General features: G+C 43.8%; 1 protein-coding gene across 6 annotated transcripts in view; it reads left to right on the top strand.

The window, feature by feature from the left end:
* Positions 1-19,873, top strand: part of snx25 (sorting nexin 25) — a 367,103-nt gene that overhangs the window by 283,194 nt on the left and 64,036 nt on the right. The window lies entirely within an intron of this gene.

Here is a 19,873-nt window from a genome sequence, read left to right as displayed (position 1 = left end):
CAGCTGGCTGAGTTTTCAAAGGTTCCCCCTGCAGTTACTATAATGCCCTCCACTAAGACTTGTTCTGGTACCAACCCTGCTTTGGGATCATGTTATTTTGTGCATATTCAGTTGCTGGCATGGGCAATTTTTTTTAAAGTATGTATCCACTAAAGAGGCAGCAGAGGTGAGAGTTGCAGTTTATAAGCCACCTGGTCGAGCAGAATAAGCAAAATACTTTACAAGTTTAAGAAGCTTATAGATGTTGAGTCGGAATGATGTTTCTTAATGCAGAAAAACTAGGACCAGAGGCAGTGCAGTTGTAACTTGTGGCTGCTCCATCATTCAATAACAACTATTATAATGAGCTTATTTTCATATTGTGAATGTTTTTTGGGAGATAAATTGGTAAAGTTAGAGTAGGTTGCATACACACCCTTTAAAACAGATCTTATTTTAAATGCTGAAGAATTCATGTTCAGTGACATTACAGAAACTATGGAGAATGCTATGGAGATTTCACAATGGCAGTTAACTGAAGTGAATAAATGGACTATTGTCTTTAAAAGCCACAGCAAGAGACGGCTGTCTCCTAATACCTCTTCACAGAAAGGTAATTGAGAGGTTATTGTTTATCTAAAACAACATATTGACCAAAAGACAAACTCCTATTGTTTGCTGGAGAAGGTCAGGGGTTTTGCAAGTGAGAGGTAGAAGGACATGCTGCTTGGCAGTTTGAATCTCAGAGAGAGAGAGAGGGGGGAGAGGGAGAGGAAGAGGGAGGGAGACAGACAGACAGACAGACAGACTTGGGACAAGTTTGATCAGTAAGACATTGAAGTGACAATGGTGGTACCTCAGTTGTGGAAATCCTGGAACAACACATCTCTATCTGCAAACCTACATTTTGAGTCCCAAAGCCTGGTGAACTTTATGCATGCTAAATTCTGTGCTGAGTATAAGAATTGCCTGCAACCAGTGAACTTGGAAGAATGAGAAGTGAAATTGAACTGTGAAGCAAAGAACTTTTCTTAAATTTACACACACATTACATACACGTACGCTTAGGATTAGAAGAGGGTTAAGTTGGGTTAGTTAAGTTAATAGTGATAAGTTAAAGTTTGATTCTGTTTTCATGTTTAAAGATAATTAAAAACAACTTTTGTTTAAATAACTACTTGTCTTGGTGAATATCTATTGCTGCTGGGTTTTGGGGTCCTTTGGGCTCATAACAATATACATTTTGCAATGTGCAGATGCACCAAAATTATTATTTGTTACAGCCAAACATGTTCGGTAAAACCCCTGGTTTAAAAAAACCCTCGGCCTACCGGGCAGGACCAGCAATGGTCCACTGAGCTAGAATGATGAAACTGTGCTCCCGCCAGGAGCAGAAACCTCAGCCTACCAGTCATGAGTAGTAACAATGTCCTAAGGGTCCCAGGTATGAGCGGTTATGGCAGTGCCCAGCAGTGGGGAGGTGTCGGGGAGCTGCAGCGCTGGCGGTGAGGAGGTGCTTCCAGCTTCGACTTGTATGCCAAATTGATGCCAGTCTGATTTTTTCAGTGAATTTAAGGTCTCAAAAGAATATTTGAGCACCTATTGGAATTGGTGGATGCAGGATACGTTTATCCTCCCATTTCTTGAGACTTATAATGCCTAACTAACACACCTGCATTAAGAGTAAACAGTTTAAAAGACAAAAATACAAAACTGTACTTACACTGAACAAACTTCACTTGCATGAATATATAAACCTTAAAGCATTTTACTTTATTTTCGGTCACATTCATTAAAAACATTTAACCGATGCTGCATCTGCAGTTTCTCACTCTCCACAGAGCTGCCCGAAAGACAAAGATAGATTATAGATTTTATAAATTTTGTAAATTTAGGAATTATCTGATTAAAGTGAACTTTACATAATTAAGGACCACAGTACTGATTTTTTTTTTTTTTCAAATTACATTTTTCCGCTGTATTTTGTCTTTTAAACTGTTTATTTGTAATGCTGGTATATTTGTTAGGCATTTTAAGAGTGAGTCTCAAGCAGCCAGAAAATTTGCAAATCCGGCATCTACCGATCCCCGTAGGTGCCAGATTCTAGGGGTTTTACTGTATTTATCAACTCAATTACCACAGCTTTCTGATGTAGAATATTCTAAAGACTCTAAGAGAGGAAATTTCTCTTCATCTCCATCTGAAATGGCGACCTATTCTCTGAACTGAAGTTCTGTGGAGGAAAATGTTTACATCCAAGAGCAGTGGGATGATATGGATTTAATGGCTGAAAGGATAGTTGAGGCAGAACATATTATTTCCTGAGTCGTCAACGTCTGCATTTCGATTCAGGTAAATAAGGGACACATAGCTCAAAGCTATGAGGGCAGGTTTCTGTGTCACCAGGAGTTTGGATGTCCCTATTCCCCCCCCCCCTTTTTGCAAGTGGGTAGTTCTGCACAGTATTTGAATCAAAGTTGTTTTAGTTTCCCTTGGCTTGAGTTTCATTAATAATGGTTCTGCCTTATTACTTCAGCATTCAAATGCAAAACCATTCTAATTTTAGTTGAAGATTGCAAATAAGAGAATATTAACATATATGACCTTAGTACAAAATACAAAGTAGCTTGTAACGCAAATGGACCTTGGAGTAAGATGAGCTATATAAAGATGAATGAATCATTATGACTAACAAATACATTTCGGTAGGTGCATTAGATTTTTGATGGTCTTGAGGGTAAAGTAATAAATGCATTTTATTGAGGAATGAGGCGATAGATCTCAAAGATAATGATTTTCCAAAGGATTTGTAAGTTGTTGCATGAAGGCCATTAGTTAGCCTGGTAATTACTGGTAAATGCTTGCATATCTAGACTGCATATCGGGGAACATTGTTGGGTTTGGGCAACTGAAATCCCATGTGAACAATAAGAATCTGGAGGGACTCTGAGTCAGGCAGTCTCCATGGAGAGAAGTGGTCAGTCAATGTTTTGGGTCAGGGAAACATCAAATGCAATGTAGTTTGGACAAGAGTAAAGTGATGCATTTGGGAGATCAAGTGCAAGAGAAAAATCAATGGCAGGACCCTTAGGAGCATTGATGTACTGAGGGATCTTGGGGTGCAAGTCCATTGCTCCTTGAAAGTGGCAACACAAGTGGATAGAGCAGTAATTGATTGGGACATTGAGAATTAAAGTTAGAGAGTTGTGTCATATTTGTATAAATCTTTGGTCAGGCCATTTTTAGAGTATTTTATGCAGCTCTGGTAATACACTGCAATCCAGGCAATATCATGGTGAAATTGTTCTGCAGCCTCGACACATAGAAAGGATATGGAGGCTTTGTGTACCATTAAGCAAACTAGGCAGCTGCCAAGGGCACGGACCTCAGATGGATGCTGTCGAAGAGAGCAAGTTGTGCCCCACAATTCAGGTAGGGTGAGGGGAATGTTCAGAGTCAGGAGCTCCAGTGTGCACCTGTAGGCTGACTGGTGAGGGAAGGGTTTGGAGTTGGCCATCGGGTGTTCCGATCACCGGAGCTAGGAGCTTCCAACCCCTGACTTCGACCCTCCCCTCGGCCTACACCAGAGCTCCTGACACCCGAGTCCTGCCTCCAAACCTTCCCTTGTCCCCTCAGCCTACTGCACATACACACTGGAGTCCGATGTGTGGTAGTAGGCCAATGAGAGGGTTTGGAGTCAGCGTCAGGAGCACCAGTGTAGGTCTGTAGGTCGACTGCTGAGGTGAGGGTTTAGAGTTGGGCCGACTGCTGGTGGAGAGTCTTAAGTAAGCCTAAATGTTTATTTCGTTGTTTGAATAAGTGAGATATTTACATTTATTGTTCCAATAATTCTAACATTGGTTTGAGCAATTTATTAACACTTCATCAAGAAAAGTCAGAGGATCATAATTTGTGAGAAGAAGAACCAATCAGATTTGAGACCAAGATGATCCAGGGTAACTCATTAAAGGATAGTTCAGGAATAGCAGAATAACTATCAATATTCATAGATGAGAAATAAAAATATAAAACTCTTAAAAGAAATCAACTCAACAATTACCCCATGCTATTTTTGTCATTATATTAATGATTTTGTTTATCGTAGTTGTCAAGTTTCATAAAACATGAGAACTTCAAAAGGCAGACTAACAGAAAAGTATTCTTGAATTTTTGTGTATAAAGCCGTGCTAAGATTATGTAGATACATTTTGCTCAGGGTTCTCTATCAATGGCAAGATCTTATAGCTGTTGTTGTATAATATGGAGATACTGTCCTTCCAGGCAATTCTAGAAAGACATGTGATCAACTTTATTATTGCTATAGTTGATGCTGTCTCACAGAAGTGCAATTAATAGAGCTACTACCTCATCACTCCAGCCACCTGGTTTCTGCCCTGAACTCTGGCTCTGTGTGCAGTTTGCACATTCTCCCTGTGACCCATGTGACCTTCCTCTGGGTGCTTCAGTTTCCTCTTGAATCTCAATGATGTGGGTAGGTAGATTATTGGCCATTGTGCAAGTCAGTTGTAGAATCTGGGGGGAAATGATAGAAATGTAGGAGAATTTTTTTAAAAAAGGGAGTAGCACAGTGTACTACCAATCAACCGCAACCAAACGAGAATCGTGATTAATAGGCTTTAATTACCTTAAAGTGTCAGCAGAGCTTGCATGTTGCTGGCCTGGTTCAGGTACTGAGGGAGGGGTTTGGGTGTGACACTCTTTATGGGGATATCTGGAAGGGAGAAGCCACAGTTTCAGGGGGTGGGCCAACCCATACAGGACATAAATATATATACATAGTGGTAGCACCACACATAGATTTGTAAAAATCGTTATAGGAAAGTAAGAGCAAACTTTATAAGCCAAAGGGGCATTTTCATACAGCATCATTCTTGTAGAAAAAAATGTATACTGGATGGTATATTTACCTTGAGGTGTGTAAAATCAAAGGTTTTAATGTTGTGTTGCCCTTGGTGGAGGTATGCATTCTATTGAGTGCCCATTAGTTCAAAATTATTTGTGTGCCAAAATAATTTTCTTTAGTATTCGAGAAAGATAATCAAAGCTTGATGTACTATTTATTCAAACAAATTAAAATAAATTTAGCAATTTCAAGTTTTGTACTTTTCATTTTTTCTACAAAACATCTCTTTTTGAAAATCTGGGGTTGCAAGTAATTGGCCTTGCCTAGACCGCAAAGTAGTCTGGCCTTGGCCCTGTGTGTTCTTTCTTTGGCTTGGCTTCGCGGACGAAGATTTATGGAGGGGGTAAAAGTCCACGTCAGCTGCAGGCTTGTTTGTGGCTGACAAGTCCGATGCGGGACAGGCAGACACGGTTGCAGCGGCTGCAGGGGAAAATTGGTTGGTTGGGGTTGGGTGTTGGGTTTTTCCTCCTTTGCCTTTTGTCAGTGAGGTGGGCTCTGCGGTCTTCTTCAAAGGAGGTTGCTGCCCGCCAAACTGTGAGGCGCCAAGATGCACGGTTTGAGGCGATATCAGCCCACTGGCGGTGGTCAATGTGGCAGGCACCAAGAGATTTTTTTAGGCAGTCCTTGCACCTCTTCCTTGGTGCACCTCTGTCACGGTGGCCAGTGGACAGCTTGCCATATTACACGATCTTGGGAAGGCGATGGTCCTCCATTCTGGAGACGTGACCCACCCAGCGCAGCTGGATCTTCAGCAGCGTGGACTCGATGCTGTCGACCTCTGCCATCTCGAGTACTTCGACGTTAGGGATGAAAGCGCTCCAATGGATGTTGAGGATGGAGCGGAGACAACGCTGGTGGAAGCGTTCTAGGAGCCGTAGGTGATGCCGGTAGAGGACCCATGATTCGGAGCCGAACAGGAGTGTGGGTATGACAACGGCTCTGTATACGCTTATCTTTGTGAGGTTTTTCAGTTGGTTGTTTTTCCAGACTCTTTTGTGTAGTCTTCCAAAGGCGCTATTTGCCCTGTGTGTAGAGACTGCAGAACAGGTTTATCAGGATGTGGCCTGGATTGGAGTGCATTGTGTATAGTATAATAAGTAGCATAAATAACCAGATACTTTTTCCCAAAGTGCAAATATGAATTACTAGAAGCAGTGGTTGGAGGTGAGAGAGGAAATATATAAATAAGATTTATAAGACAAGTTTTTTTTTGCACAGAGAGTGGCAGATGCCTGAAACATACTATCAGGAGATGTGGTAGAAGCAATAGCAATGTTCAAGAGGCATTTGGATAGGCACGTAATCAGGCAGAAATTACTAGGATCTGGGTCAAATGCATATAGATGAGATTAGTTTAGGTTGGCATTATAGTCAAAAGACAAAGGAGGAAAAACCCAGCACCCAACTCCAACCAACCAATTTTCCCTTGCAACCGCTGCAACCGTGTCTGCCTGTCCCGCATCGGACTTGTCAGCCACAAACGAGCCTGCAGCTGACGTGGACATTACCCCTCCATAAATCTTTGTCCGCAAAGCCAAGCCAAAGAAAGATAGTCAGTGCAGACACATTAGGACAAAGGGCTTGCTCCTGTGCTTTCCTATTCTGTTTTTTGACCACATATCTCAGTGGGCAATCTGGAATGGTCAATACCGCAAACAATTTCTGGTTAAATGTATTGACAGGATTGTGAATTGGTAAAGGAAAGAAGCAGAATGGTAAGAAATTGGTCATTTTGGTTTGACTTTTTTTTAGTGAATTGCGTGCTGGTGTCTCGGTTTTTAATAACTGACATGAGTGACTTGCATGAAGTGATGGATTATGTTGTGTTTGTGTTTGGTGAAGATTCAATTTAGTTGTGAATGTGAGATGTTCATTTAAATTCATGATCATTATTATCAAACAATGTCACCAAAACCAAGGAGCTGATTGTTGACTTCAGGAAGGGAAAACCAATTGCCACGCTAAAATTTTATGCGTTCTCTCCCCAATTCATAATAATGTTGTTTAGATTGTAAAATCATTTTTTCATATTTATAAGTTTGCAAAGTATTGTAATGCAACTTCAATTTAGATAATTGTATCCTATCATCTTCAGTAGAACTTTCAATTTCCTTTTTCAAATGTTGACTTTCTAATAAATGTTGCTTATTAATCTTTGCAGTATAACTAATAATCTGACCCCTCAAAAAAGCATCCCATAAAACAAATTTATTCTGTACTGAACCCTCATTCATTTGCAAATAGAAAATAATTTTCTCTCTTATAAATTTAACAAAATCAGATCTCTTTAACAACATCTCATTAAATCTCCAATGGTAAACTGAGCAAGTATTGAGAAAGATTAATGCAATTAGGAAGAATACAGAGATTACCTATAAACAAGAGGAGATTAATAAGGAATTTTTCAAATTTTATCAAAGTTTATATACATCAGAGGGTAATCAAAAAATAGATCAAATTGATTCTTTTTATCTAATTTAAATCTGCCATTATTGAGTGAGACTGATGTTAAAGATTTAGATGCTTCGTTTACTGAATTAGAGTTAAAGGAAGCATTGCAGTCGATGCCTAGTAGGAAATCCCCAGGAGAAGATGGATTTACAATGGAGTTTTATAAAGAATTTAATGATTTATTATTTCCGTTATATAAAGATTTAGATGCTTCATTTACTGAATTAGAGTTAAAGGAAGCGTTGCAGTCGATGCCTAGTGGGAAATCCCCAGGAGAAGATGGATTTACAACGGAATTTTATAAAGAATTTAATAATTTATTATTTCCGTTATATAAAGAAGTATTGAAACAATACTTTTGTATTGATCGGGGCGGCGGCCCCGATCCGGGCAGGAGCAAGGGGGAGACGGCGGCCCCGGCCTCGGTCGAGTGAGGCAGGCGGAGGCCCCGGTCCGGACAGGGAGTGGGAGGCGGCGGCCCCAGTCCAGGCACAGGGAGAGCAGCAGCGGCCCCGGCCCCGGTCCGGACGAAGGGTAGAAGGCGGCGGCCCCGATCCGGGCAGGAGCAAGGGGGAGATGGCGGCCCCAGTCCGGGCACAGGGAGAGCAGCAGCGGCCCCGGCCCCGGTCCGGGCGAAGGGTAGACGGCGGCGGCCACGATACGGGCAGGAGCAAGGGGGAGACGGCGGCCCCGGCCTCGGTCGAGTGAGGCAGGCGGAGGCCCCGGTCCGGACAGGGAGTGGGAGGCGGCGGCCCCAGTCCAGGCACAGGGAGAGCAGCAGCGGCCCCGGCCCCGGTCCGGGCGAAGGGTAGACGGCGGCGGCCCCGATCCGGGCAGGAGCAAGGGGGAGGCGGCGGCCCCAGTCCGGGCACAGGGAGAGCAGCGGCGGCCCCGGCCCCGGTCCGGGCGAAGGGTAGACGGCGGCGGCCCCGATCCGGGCAGGAGCAAGGGGGAGGCGGTGGCCCCAGTCCAGGCACAGGGTGAACTGCGGCGGCCTCGGCCCCGGTCCGGGCAGTATGGACCGACCTAGGAGGGGAGTCAGACCCCTCCAGCCCGGGTAAGAAACCTGCATAGGAGAAGGCCACTCCGATATAAAACCTACGACCCAAGGACCTCGCTGCCACGTCCCAGCTTGCTTGGCCACGGCACACGAACCATGGGTGTAAAGGGTGGGGCCAGTACTGCGCGCACTGCACTCCACCTAAAAGCTCCTTTGCGCAGGCCTGAGGACAGGTCTACGTCCTCCCCCTCAACGTCCTCCCCCTCCACGTCCTCCCCCTCCACGTCCTCCCCCTCCACGTCCTCCCCCTCCACGTCCTCCCCCTCAAAAGATGCTCACAAACTCAAGCTAGCATGCTGGAACATCAGAACCATGCTAGACAAGACTGACAGCCATCGACCTGAACGTCGGTCTGCCCTCATTGCACATGAACTCCTCAGACTTGACATCGACATAGCCGCTCTCAGTGAAGTCCGCCTGGCAGATGTAGGCAGCCTCCAAGAACGCGGCGCGGGCTACACACTCTACTGGTCTGGCAAGCCTTCGGATGAACGACGCCTATCTGGTGTAGGCTTCATGGTCAAGAGCTTCATTGCCTCCAAACTCGAAAACCTTCCGACAGGCCTCTCGGACCGAATCATGTCCATGCGACTCCCACTTCAAAACAAGCGTCACATCACCCTCATCAGTGTCTATGCTCCAACCCTCCAGGCGGAACCAGCAGAAAAGAACAAGTTCTACACCGACCTGCGCAACCTCATCCAACGTACCCCTACAGCCGACAAGGTTGTCATCCTGGGCGACTTCAACGCTCGTGTCGGCAAAGACTCAGAAACCTGGCCAGGAATCCTGGGCAAGCATGGCGTCGGCAAGTGCAACGACAATGGGCGCCTCCTGTTGGAGCTCTGCGCAGAACAGCGGCTTGTCATTACAAACACCCTTTTTCAGCAGAGGGACAGCCTTAAGACCACCTGGATGCATCCCCGATCCAAACACTGGCACCTCCTGGACTACATCCTGGTGCGAGAAAGTGACAAACAAGATGTGCTCCACACCAGGGTCATGCCTAGCGCGGAATGCCACACTGACCACCGGCTGGTTCGCTGCAAGCTCAACCTTCACTTCAAGCCAAAGCCCAGGAACAATAAAGCCCCCAGAAAGAGGTTCAATGTTGGAAAACTGCAGTCAGACGAAGCGAGAGGAAACTTCCAGGCAAACCTCAAAGCAAAGCTCGACGTTGCAACCCGCCTCACGGACCCGTCCCCTGAAACCCTCTGGGATCAGTTGAAGACTACCATACTGCAATCCACTGAAGAGGTACTGGGCTTCTCCTCCAGGAAAAACAAGGACTGGTTTGACGAAAACAGCCAGGAAATCCAGGAGCTGCTGGCAAAGAAGCGAGCTGCCCACCAGGCTCACCTTACAAAGCCGTCCTGTCCAGAGAAGAAACAAGCCTTCCGTCGCGCATGCAGCCATCTTCAGCGCAAACTCCGGGAGATCCAAAATGAGTGGTGGACTAGCCTCGCCAAACGAACACAGCTCAGCGCGGACATTGGCGACTTCAGGGGTTTCTACGAGGCTCTAAAGGCTGTGTACGGCCCCTCACCCCAAGTCCAAAGCCCGCTGCGCAGCTCAGACGGCAAAGTCCTCCTCAGCGACAAGATCTCCATCCTCAACCGATGGTCAGAACACTTCCAATCTCTTTTCAGTACCAACCGCTCAGTCCAAGATTCCGCCCTGCTCCAGCTCCCTCAACAGCCCCTAAGGCTAGAGCTGGATGAGGTTCCCACCCTGGATGAGACATATAAGGCAATCGAACAACTGAAAAGTGGCAAAGCAGCAGGTATGGATGGAATCCCCCCAGAAGTCTGGAAGGCTGGCGGCAAAACTCTGCATGCCAAACTGCATGAGTTTTTCAAGCTTTGTTGGGACCAAGGTAAACTGCCTCAGGATCTTCGTGATGCCACCATCATCACCCTGTACAAAAACAAAGGCGAGAAATCAGACTGCTCAAACTACAGGGGAATCACGTTGCTCTCCATTGCAGGCAAAATCTTCGCTAGGATTCTACTAAATAGAATAATACCTAGTGTCGCTGAGAATATTCTCCCAGAATCACAGTGCGGCTTTCGCGCAAACAGAGGAACCACTGACATGGTCTTTGCCCTCAGACAGCTCCAAGAAAAGTGCAGAGAACAAAACAAAGGACTCTACATCACCTATGTTGACCTCACCAAAGCCTTCGACACCGTGAGCAGGAAAGGGCTTTGGCAAATACTAGAGCGCATCGGATGTCCCCCAAAGTTCCTCAACATGATTATCCAACTGCACGAAAACCAACAAGGTCGGGTCAGATACAGCAATGAGCTCTCTGAACCCTTCTCCATTAACAATGGCGTGAAGCAAGGCTGTGTTCTCGCACCAACCCTCTTTTCAATCTTCTTCAGCATGATGCTGAACCAAGCCATGAAAGACCCCAACAATGAAGACGCTGTTTACATCCGGTACCGCACGGATGGCAGTCTCTTCAATCTGAGGCGCCTGCAAGCTCACACCAAGACACAAGAGAAACTTGTCCGTGAACTACTCTTTGCAGATGATGCCGCTTTAGTTGCCCATTCAGAGCCAGCTCTTCAGCGCTTGACGTCCTGCTTTGCGGAAACTGCCAAAATGTTTGGCCTGGAAGTCAGCCTGAAGAAAACTGAGGTCCTCCATCAGCCAGCTCCCCACCATGACTACCAGCCCCCCCCACATCTCCATCGGGCACACAAAACTCAAAACGGTCAACCAGTTTACCTATCTCGGCTGCACCATTTCATCAGATGCAAGGATCGACAATGAGATAGACAACAGACTCGCCAAGGCAAATAGCGCCTTTGGAAGACTACACAAAAGAGTCTGGAAAAACAACCAACTGAAAAACCTCACAAAGATAAGCGTATACAGAGCCGTTGTCATACCCACACTCCTGTTCGGCTCCGAATCATGGGTCCTCTACCGGCACCACCTACGGCTCCTAGAACGCTTCCACCAGCGTTGTCTCCGCTCCATCCTCAACATCCATTGGAGCGCTCACACCCCTAACGTCGAGGTACTCGAGATGGCAGAGGTCGACAGCATCGAGTCCACGCTGCTGAAGATCCAGCTGCGCTGGATGGGTCACGTCTCCAGAATGGAGGACCATCGCCTTCCCAAGATCGTATTATATGGCGAGCTCTCCACTGGCCACCGTGACAGAGGTGCACCAAAGAAAAGGTACAAGGACTGCCTAAAGAAATCTCTTGGTGCCTGCCACATTGACCACCGCCAGTGGGCTGATAACGCCTCAAACCGTGCATCTTGGCGCCTCACAGTTTGGCGGGCAGCAACCTCCTTTGAAGAAGACCGCAGAGCCCACCTCACTGACAAAAGGCAAAGGAGGAAAAACCCAACACCCAACCCCAACCAACCAATTTTCCCTTGCAACCCCTGCAACCGTGTCTGCCTGTCCCACATCGGACTGGTCAGCCACAAACGAGCCTGCAGCTGACGTGGACTTTTTACCCCCTCCATAAATCTTCGTCCGCGAAGCCAAGCCAAAGAAAGAAAGAAGAAAGAAAGAAACAAGCTTTGTTTATTGTTGCTTCATATAAAGTGGCTTCATATAAACCAAATTCATTGTTAAATGTGGATTATAAAATCGTGGCGTAAGTAAGCTTTGTTTATTGTTGCTTCATATAAAGTGGCTTCATATAAACCAAATTCATTGTTAAATGTGGATTATAAAATCGTGGCGTAAGTATTAGTTAATAGGTTAGCAAATTTTTTTGTCAAACCTAGTACATATTGACCAGGTAGGTTTTGTTAGAGGTAGATATTCTGCAGATAATATTGTTAAATTGATTTCATTAGTAAGTGTCGCAAGACAACAGAATAATCAACCAATGGTAGTAGCGTTAGATGCGGAAAAAGCATTTGATTGAGTTGAGTTGATTTTTTTTGTTCAAAGTATTAGAAAAATTTAATTTTGGACCCTTATTGGTTGGGTTAAAGCTTTATATACCGGACCTACGGCAAGAGTGATGACAAATGGTCACATTTCAAAATCTTTTAATTTGTCTCATTCAACGAGACAGGGTTGTCCTCTTTCTCCTGCTTTGGTAATAGAACCTCTGGCTCAAGCTATAAGGCAGGATTTTAGTAAAAAGGGAATTACAGTGGGAGAACAGGAATATAAAATTGTTTGCAGATGACGTGTTGATATATCTGACACATCCTAAAGATTTGTTGAAGTCATTACAAAATTTGTTAAATCGATATGGAATGTTATCAAGGTGTAAAGTTAATTGGGAAAAAATGAAATATTATCTATATCTGATGAAGATTATATAGAATGTAGGCAAATTATTAGATTCAAATGGTCTAGTAAAATTAAATATTTGGGAGTTGTTGTAAATAAAGAATATCAAGATTTATATAATTTAAATTATATACCGTTATTGAATAAGATTAAAGCTGATTTATGTAGGTGGAAAGATTTACTATTAACTTTAATTGGGAGAGTGAATTGTATAAAGATGAATATTTATCCCCAGATACAATATCTTTTTCAATCTATACCGAGTGCAATACCAACAAAATTTTTTAAGGAAATAAATAATTAGGTTATTTTTGTGGAAAGGTAAATTGTCAAGGGTTTCTGTGCAAAAATTAACCTGGCATTACAAATTAGCTGGTTCACAATTACCAGAATTATTATGAAGCTGCGCAATTGAAATTTATTAATAGGTTATTTGATATTGAGCAACCCCCTAGATGGGCAAAAATTGAGATGGTTCAGATTTTTGCAAATAATATTAGTCACTTTATTTATAAATGGAATCCCTCATTGCCACAAACATTTAAATTACATGCGTAACGACATATAATGAATATTTGGAGTAAACTGGATCTGCAAGTTTGCAGATGACAAAGATTGGAATGTAGTGGCAGTGAGGAAGGTTTCAAATCTTGCAGAGGGATCTGGGCCAACTGGAAAAATGGGCTGAAAAATGGGAGATGGAATTTAATGCAGACAAATGTGAGGTGTTTCCTTTTGGAAGTACAGATCAAGGTAGGAAATACATGGTAAATGGTAGGGTTCTGAGGACTGTGATAGAACAGATCAATCTGAGAATACAGATACATAATTCCCTGGAAGTAGCATCACAGGTAGATAGGGTTATAAACAGATCTTTTGGCACATTGGCCTTCGTAAATCAAAGTATTGAGGAAAGGAGTTGGGATGTTATTACTAAAGTTGTATAAGACATTGGTGAGGCCAGATTTGGAGTATGGTGTGTAGTTTTGATCACTTAACTATAGTAAAAATATCAATAAGATTGAAAGAGTGCAGTTAAGATGGATATTACTGGGATTTGAAGAACTGAGTTACAGGGAAAGATTAAAGAAGATAGGACTTTATTCCCTGGAGAGGAGAAGAACGTGGGGAGATTTGATACAAGATTATGACGGACATGGAGTAAATGCAAGTCGGCTTTTTCCACTGAGGTTTTGTGAGATACAATCCAGAGGACATGGATTAAGGGTGAAAAGGGAGAATTTCGGGGGAACTTCTTCACGCAGAGAATGGTGGGAGTGTTGAACAAGTTGTCAGTGGTGAATGCGGGCTTCATTTTAAAATTTAACAACATTTTGGACAGGTGCATGGATGGGAGGGTCATGGAGGGCTATGGAGTGGGTGCAGGTCAGTGGGATGAGGCAGAATAGTAGTTCAGGACTGACTAGAAGGGTTGAAGGCCTTGTTTCTTGATATACTATTCTATAGTTCTATGATCTGTTTTGCATTATAGCTGAAGTTATTTGTTTTCAATTTCTATTAATTCTATTAAACATTGTGGTATCCTGTGTTTTGGAATCTAGTTTCCATTAGTCTTGATGCAGCAGTAGGGTGCCCAATATTTTTTACCACAAATAGTAGGTTTTTATTTTAAGAAAGGCTTGAGAAAAATCTCTTGCTGTTACAATTTGGCTGCTGTGGTTCTTGACTTTCTGACAGTGTCCCTTGAGCTAAAAAAAACCCCCAGAAGATAGCAGGACGAGTGGGCCATTCAGCCCTTTGAGTCAGCTCCACCATTTCATTGGATTACAGCTGACCATCAGTACTCTTTCCCCCACTTCTCCTCGTATCCCATAATCCTTTAGCAAGGCATTGGGCTTACTGGTTTGTAATTCCATTTTTTATGTTTTAAATAGAGGAGTTATTTTTGCCTCCTTCCAATCCATAGCCATAGCTCCATAGTTGAAAGAATTTTTGGAAAATGACCAGCAGTGGAACACTTCCTTTCCAGGGACACTTCTTGTACTCTGATATATGGATTACCAGGTCCTGAACATTTATCAGCCTTAAGCACCCTTAATTGACAGCACCATTTTTATTTTGTACTGATTTATTTTAGTTCCTACCTCTTGTCTTTGGTTCCCTGAATGTTTATTTGTAAACACAACTAAAGTACAGTAAAATCTCTGTTATCCAGAATTCAAGCAATTGACAAAGACAAAGAAAAAAAATTGAGAAAATAAATAGGTAAACATATGAAAATTTAAAACGAGTGCCCCCTCGCTGTTAGTTTGCCAATCCGTAAAACACGCCATCTTAAGCAACCGGTATAGTAACTTATCCAGCATCTATCCATCCCCATAGGTGCCAGATACCAGGGATTTTATTGTATATGTTTGTTCTGCCATTTCTTAGATTCTGACTGTAATTTCCCCTGTTGTTAATCCACATTTGATTCACAAACCTTTGTAAAAGCTTTTATAGTTGCTTTTAATGTTCCCTCCATCCTTGCTCTCATGTACATTCTATCCCCCATCATAATCAATCTCTGACGAATTCTAAACTGCTCCCAATCCTCAGGACTGATACTTTTATGTGAAGTCCTACAGAATGGAAACAGGCCCATTGGCCTAGCTTGTCCAAGCTAAACAATGTGCCCTCTTGTTTTTAGTTCTGCTAGCCCACAATAGGCCCATATCCCTCCAATCCCTCCCATCTGTTGTTATCAAGTGTTTTTTTTTAAAAAAAGGAAGTTAACTATTGGAATGGATTCTTTGGGACTGGATTTGATGGCATTCAGAGAAATATAGTCCTCTTAAGGGATGGTCAGCGTGGCTTTGTGAGGGGTAGATCATGTCTCAAGAGCCTAATTGAGTTTTTTGAGGAGGTAACAAAAGAAATTGGCGGTAGATATGGTGTGTATGGATTTTAGTAAGGCATTTGATGAGATCCCACAAGACAGACTCATTCAGAAAGTCATGAGGCATGGGATCCATGGAACATTGGCTGTGTGGATTCAGAATTAGCTTGCCTGCAGAAAGCAGAGTGTAGTACTAGATAGAAATTATTCTGCCTGGAGGTCAGTAGTGGAGTTCTGCAAGGATTTATTGTGGGACCCCAGCTCTTTGTGATTTTTATAAATGGCCTGGACAAAGAGGTAGGGGGATGGGTAAGCAAGTTTGCAGGTGACCCGAAGGATGGAGGTGTTATGGATAGTGTAGAAGGTTGTTGTAGGTTACAAAAGGATATAGACAGGACGCAGAGTTGGGTGGAAAGTGGCAGATGGAGTTCAATCTGGATAAGTATAAAGTAATGCATTTTGGAAGGTCGAACCTGAAGGCAGAGTATGTGGTTAATGGCAGGATTCTTAACAGCATGGAAGAACAGAGGAAACTTGGAGTCCAAGTTTATAGATCTCTCAAGTTTGCTGTGCAGGTTGATAGGGTAGTTAAGAAGGTCTATGGAGGGGTGGCCAAACTTGCTTAAGGTAAGAGCCACATACGATAAACTTCAGATGTTTCCGAGCTAAAGATATGAGAAAATATTACATACACGTTTTTACTCTTACAAGCACATTTTGATTTAAAAAAACTTTTATATAAATATGAAGTAATACATGTATGTAATAATATTTATTCATTTATGTAGTGTTTATACTACTATTTTCCATTGTTTTCAATAATCAAAATGTACCCAACATGTAATAATTGAATATTGTGGGTAAAAGTTAAGGGGTCAATTATTACACACATACAACATAAGACTCCTGTAACTATGGTACCCAAGTCCTTTGAGGCGTCAGAAATTCAGATGGGTAACCAGCAAAGACTGGGTGGCAACTCCACGATCAAAACATCACGAGGTCTTATAGTTTGGCAGGCAGCCAGGACTAGGAAAGAGTCTGTGGTTAGGATGTCAAGAGCTACAGTGGGCAGGCAGCTGGCAACTGCTTTCTAAATCTTTTCTGTATCCTTTCCAAATTTCTAATATTTCTATAGCTCGTAATCAAAATTGCATACAATATTCGAAGTGTGGCTCACCGGCACCTTCGACGTGATGTCCCACCACTAGTATTCAATGAGCAATACACAAAAGTGCTCAAGGAACTCGAGAGGTCACACAGTATCAGTAGGAATTAAAGCGTAACCAATGTTTCGGATTTGAGCCAATTCCCTAACCAATGAAGGCAAGCATCCCAAAAGTCCCTTCACTACTCTGTCTACCTCTGCTACCATCTTTAAAGAGCAATGAATGCACACCTCTAGGTCCCTCTATTCTATAGCGCTCTTTATGGTCCTGCCATTAACAGAATAAGTCTTGACCTGGAGTTTGATTTACCCAACTTAGCACCATGCACTTCTCCAAACTAAACTGCATACGCCGTTCCTTAGCCCAGTTCCCTATCCAGTCCAGATCCCTTGGCAAAGCCAGGCAACTTTCTCCACTCTGCACTATAGAATATATTTTTGAGTCATCAGAAAACTTATTAGTCTTTTCTAAATCATTTCTAAGCATGAGTCATGTCTCGTCATTAAATAATAAAGTCCAGAGGCTTTGGTCCACGAATGACCTGGATGAGCTGGAAATGGCGACGCAGCTGGATCTGCACAAACAGCGATGCTGCCACTGATGCAGACCCACAGAGAGCGATGAAAAGATATAATGCTTCTCCATAGGGTCTACCACCCAGTCCAACTACTGACGGCTCCATGCAGGCTTTAAGTGGCCTGTTATTAGAGCTGAGGGTGGTTTATTTTAAAATTCTGTGACGGCAGGATCTGGGCCTAAGATGGCGGCGCCTATGTTCAGCAGTGACTATGAGGGGGGAAGCAGAGGAAAACAGGGAGACCACCCCCCTTTTGAGAAGGAGAAGTAGAGGAAACAACAAATGGGACGGTGAGTATGGCGGCAGACCAGTGAGGGGCTTTGTGGCTGAAGAGCACACAGGTGGCACGCTGTGGGCGTCTCGAGGTGAGGAACTGATGCAGACTGCGGGCTGCTAGTGACTGTGGTTAAGGGTCTCACACAAGGCTGTGGACTGCTGGATACTGGCTGAAAGGGTACCAAGTATTGGAATCACGATGCGAGAAGGTGCCGAGAGCACTGAGGGCTTCTTGATTGTGTTGGAGGGTCAAATCTGGACTTTGGGTTGCCGATGGTTTGGACTGGAGTCTGTGTGGCTGTGGAGGCTGCGGGAGTGCTGGAGGCAAATCCACAGACACTCTGTGACTCTCGAGAGACTATTTCTCTGACTGTCAGAGGGACCCAGCAATTACTGCTGATGGTGAATCTCTCTGGCTTGCAGCAAACGAAAGTAAATTTCAAGTAATGTTACTCCTATTTTATTTCATAGCAATAAAGGAATCGTAAATGTACAGTTTTGCCTTCTATCAAATTGTCAATAAATATAAGTGCTTCCATGGTTTCTGAGATTCAAATGAAGTTCATTAATACAGAAAACTATTTAATTAACAGGTGAAAAATATACATTGATTAAGATACTCGATTACAAGCATTAACTGTCAGTTATCTTTATGCAAAATAACTTGACTTCCCTTTTTAGTCAGTACTTGGAGGGGAGACTGCCTCGGAACACCAGGTGCTGTAGGTTTCTGTGAGGGGCGCTGGCCAAAGTGTTGACCCTCTGTCTGCCTGACAGTAGACAAAAGTCAAAGAATTTCATGTATGTTACATTCTAAATGTAGTATTACATGACAATAATGGAACCTTTCCCTTCTCTTATGTAGATTCCTTCCTGAAGTCAGTTTGGTGTCCAATTCAACAAGTCTGTTGGAGAAATGATTTTCCCAGCAGAATGTTGGGAAATCGTAGTAAGACTGGGCCTACTGCTGGACCACGTGGGAGCAGAATGTTGGGAACTCGTAGTAAGAATGGGCTTACTGCTGGACCACGTGGGAGCAGAATGTTGGGAACTTGTAGTAAGATGGCCTACTGCTAGAAACGTGGGAGCAGAATGTTGGGAAATTGTAGTAAGACTAGGCCTACTGCTGGATAACATGGGAGCAGAATGTTGAGAAATTGTAGTAAAACTGGGCCTGCTGCTGGATAACATGGGAGCAGAATGTTGAGAAATTGTAGTAAAACTGGGCCTGCTGCTGGACCATGTGGGAGCAGAATGTTGGGAAATTGTAGTAAGACCAGGCCTACTGCTGGATAACATGGGAGCAGAATGTTGAGAAATTGTAGTAAGACTGGGCCTACTGCTGGACCACGTAGAGCAGAATGTTGGGAACTCGTAGTAAGACTGGGCCTACTGCTGGACCACGTGGGAGCAGAATGTTGGGAACTCGTAGTAAGACTGGGCCTACTGCTGGATCACAAGGGAGCAGAATGTTGGGAAATCGTAGTAAGACTGGGCCTACTGCAGGACCATGTGGGAGCAGAATGTTGGGAACTCGTAGTAAGACTGGGCCTACTGCTGGACCACGTGGGAGCAGAATATTGGAAAATTGTAGTAAGACTGGGCCTACTGCTGGACCACGTGGAGCAGAATGTTGGGAACTCGTAGTAAGGCTGGGCCTAAATCTGGTAATGTGGAGATACTGGAAATCTGAAAACAAAAATACTGGAAACGCTCATCAAGTCAGGGAGCATGTATGGAAGGGATCTGGGCTTGAACTGTTTGGCACTATTTCGATTTCTACAGCTGCTTGCTTGACCTGAGTGTTTCCAGCCTTTTTTTTTTCAATTAGAGCAGCACCTTGTATCATTCATCAAATCTCCGACACCTGTGGCTGGAACCACATCTTTGGAAGCAACCCAAGTTTTCTTTTATAGTATTTGGTAACTGTTGTGGCGGCCGTGTAGTGGTATCGCCAACTGTCATTAGCACGGTTCTGCGGGCGTGCAGAACCATAATACGGACAGCTGAATACTCACCTAATGGACCACACGCGAGAGATACTGAGACCCGAGGAACGGCAAGTTGATCTGCTGAGTCTCCTGCCGGAAGGTGCAGGACACTCACAAGGCTTAATTTAAACCTGCCAGTCCTGTGGATTGGCAGCAAACTCATAATGACGTCCCACCTTGTCCCGTGGAGCCCAGGACATGCGGTATATAAAAGAAGCTTGTAAAGTCTGAATAAATCAGTTTTGAGTTGACTAATCTGGCGTGTGTGTTTGTATTACTTTAGTAGCTCTACTGTAGTAGCCGCTACACTGTCTTGATTTGTTATGGA

This window comes from Narcine bancroftii, chromosome 1, assembly GCF_036971445.1.
Source record: "Narcine bancroftii isolate sNarBan1 chromosome 1, sNarBan1.hap1, whole genome shotgun sequence".
NCBI lineage: Eukaryota > Metazoa > Chordata > Chondrichthyes > Torpediniformes > Narcinidae > Narcine > Narcine bancroftii.
The sequence above is the reverse complement of the archived record's forward strand: the minus strand, read 5'-3'. Positions and strand labels throughout refer to the sequence as shown.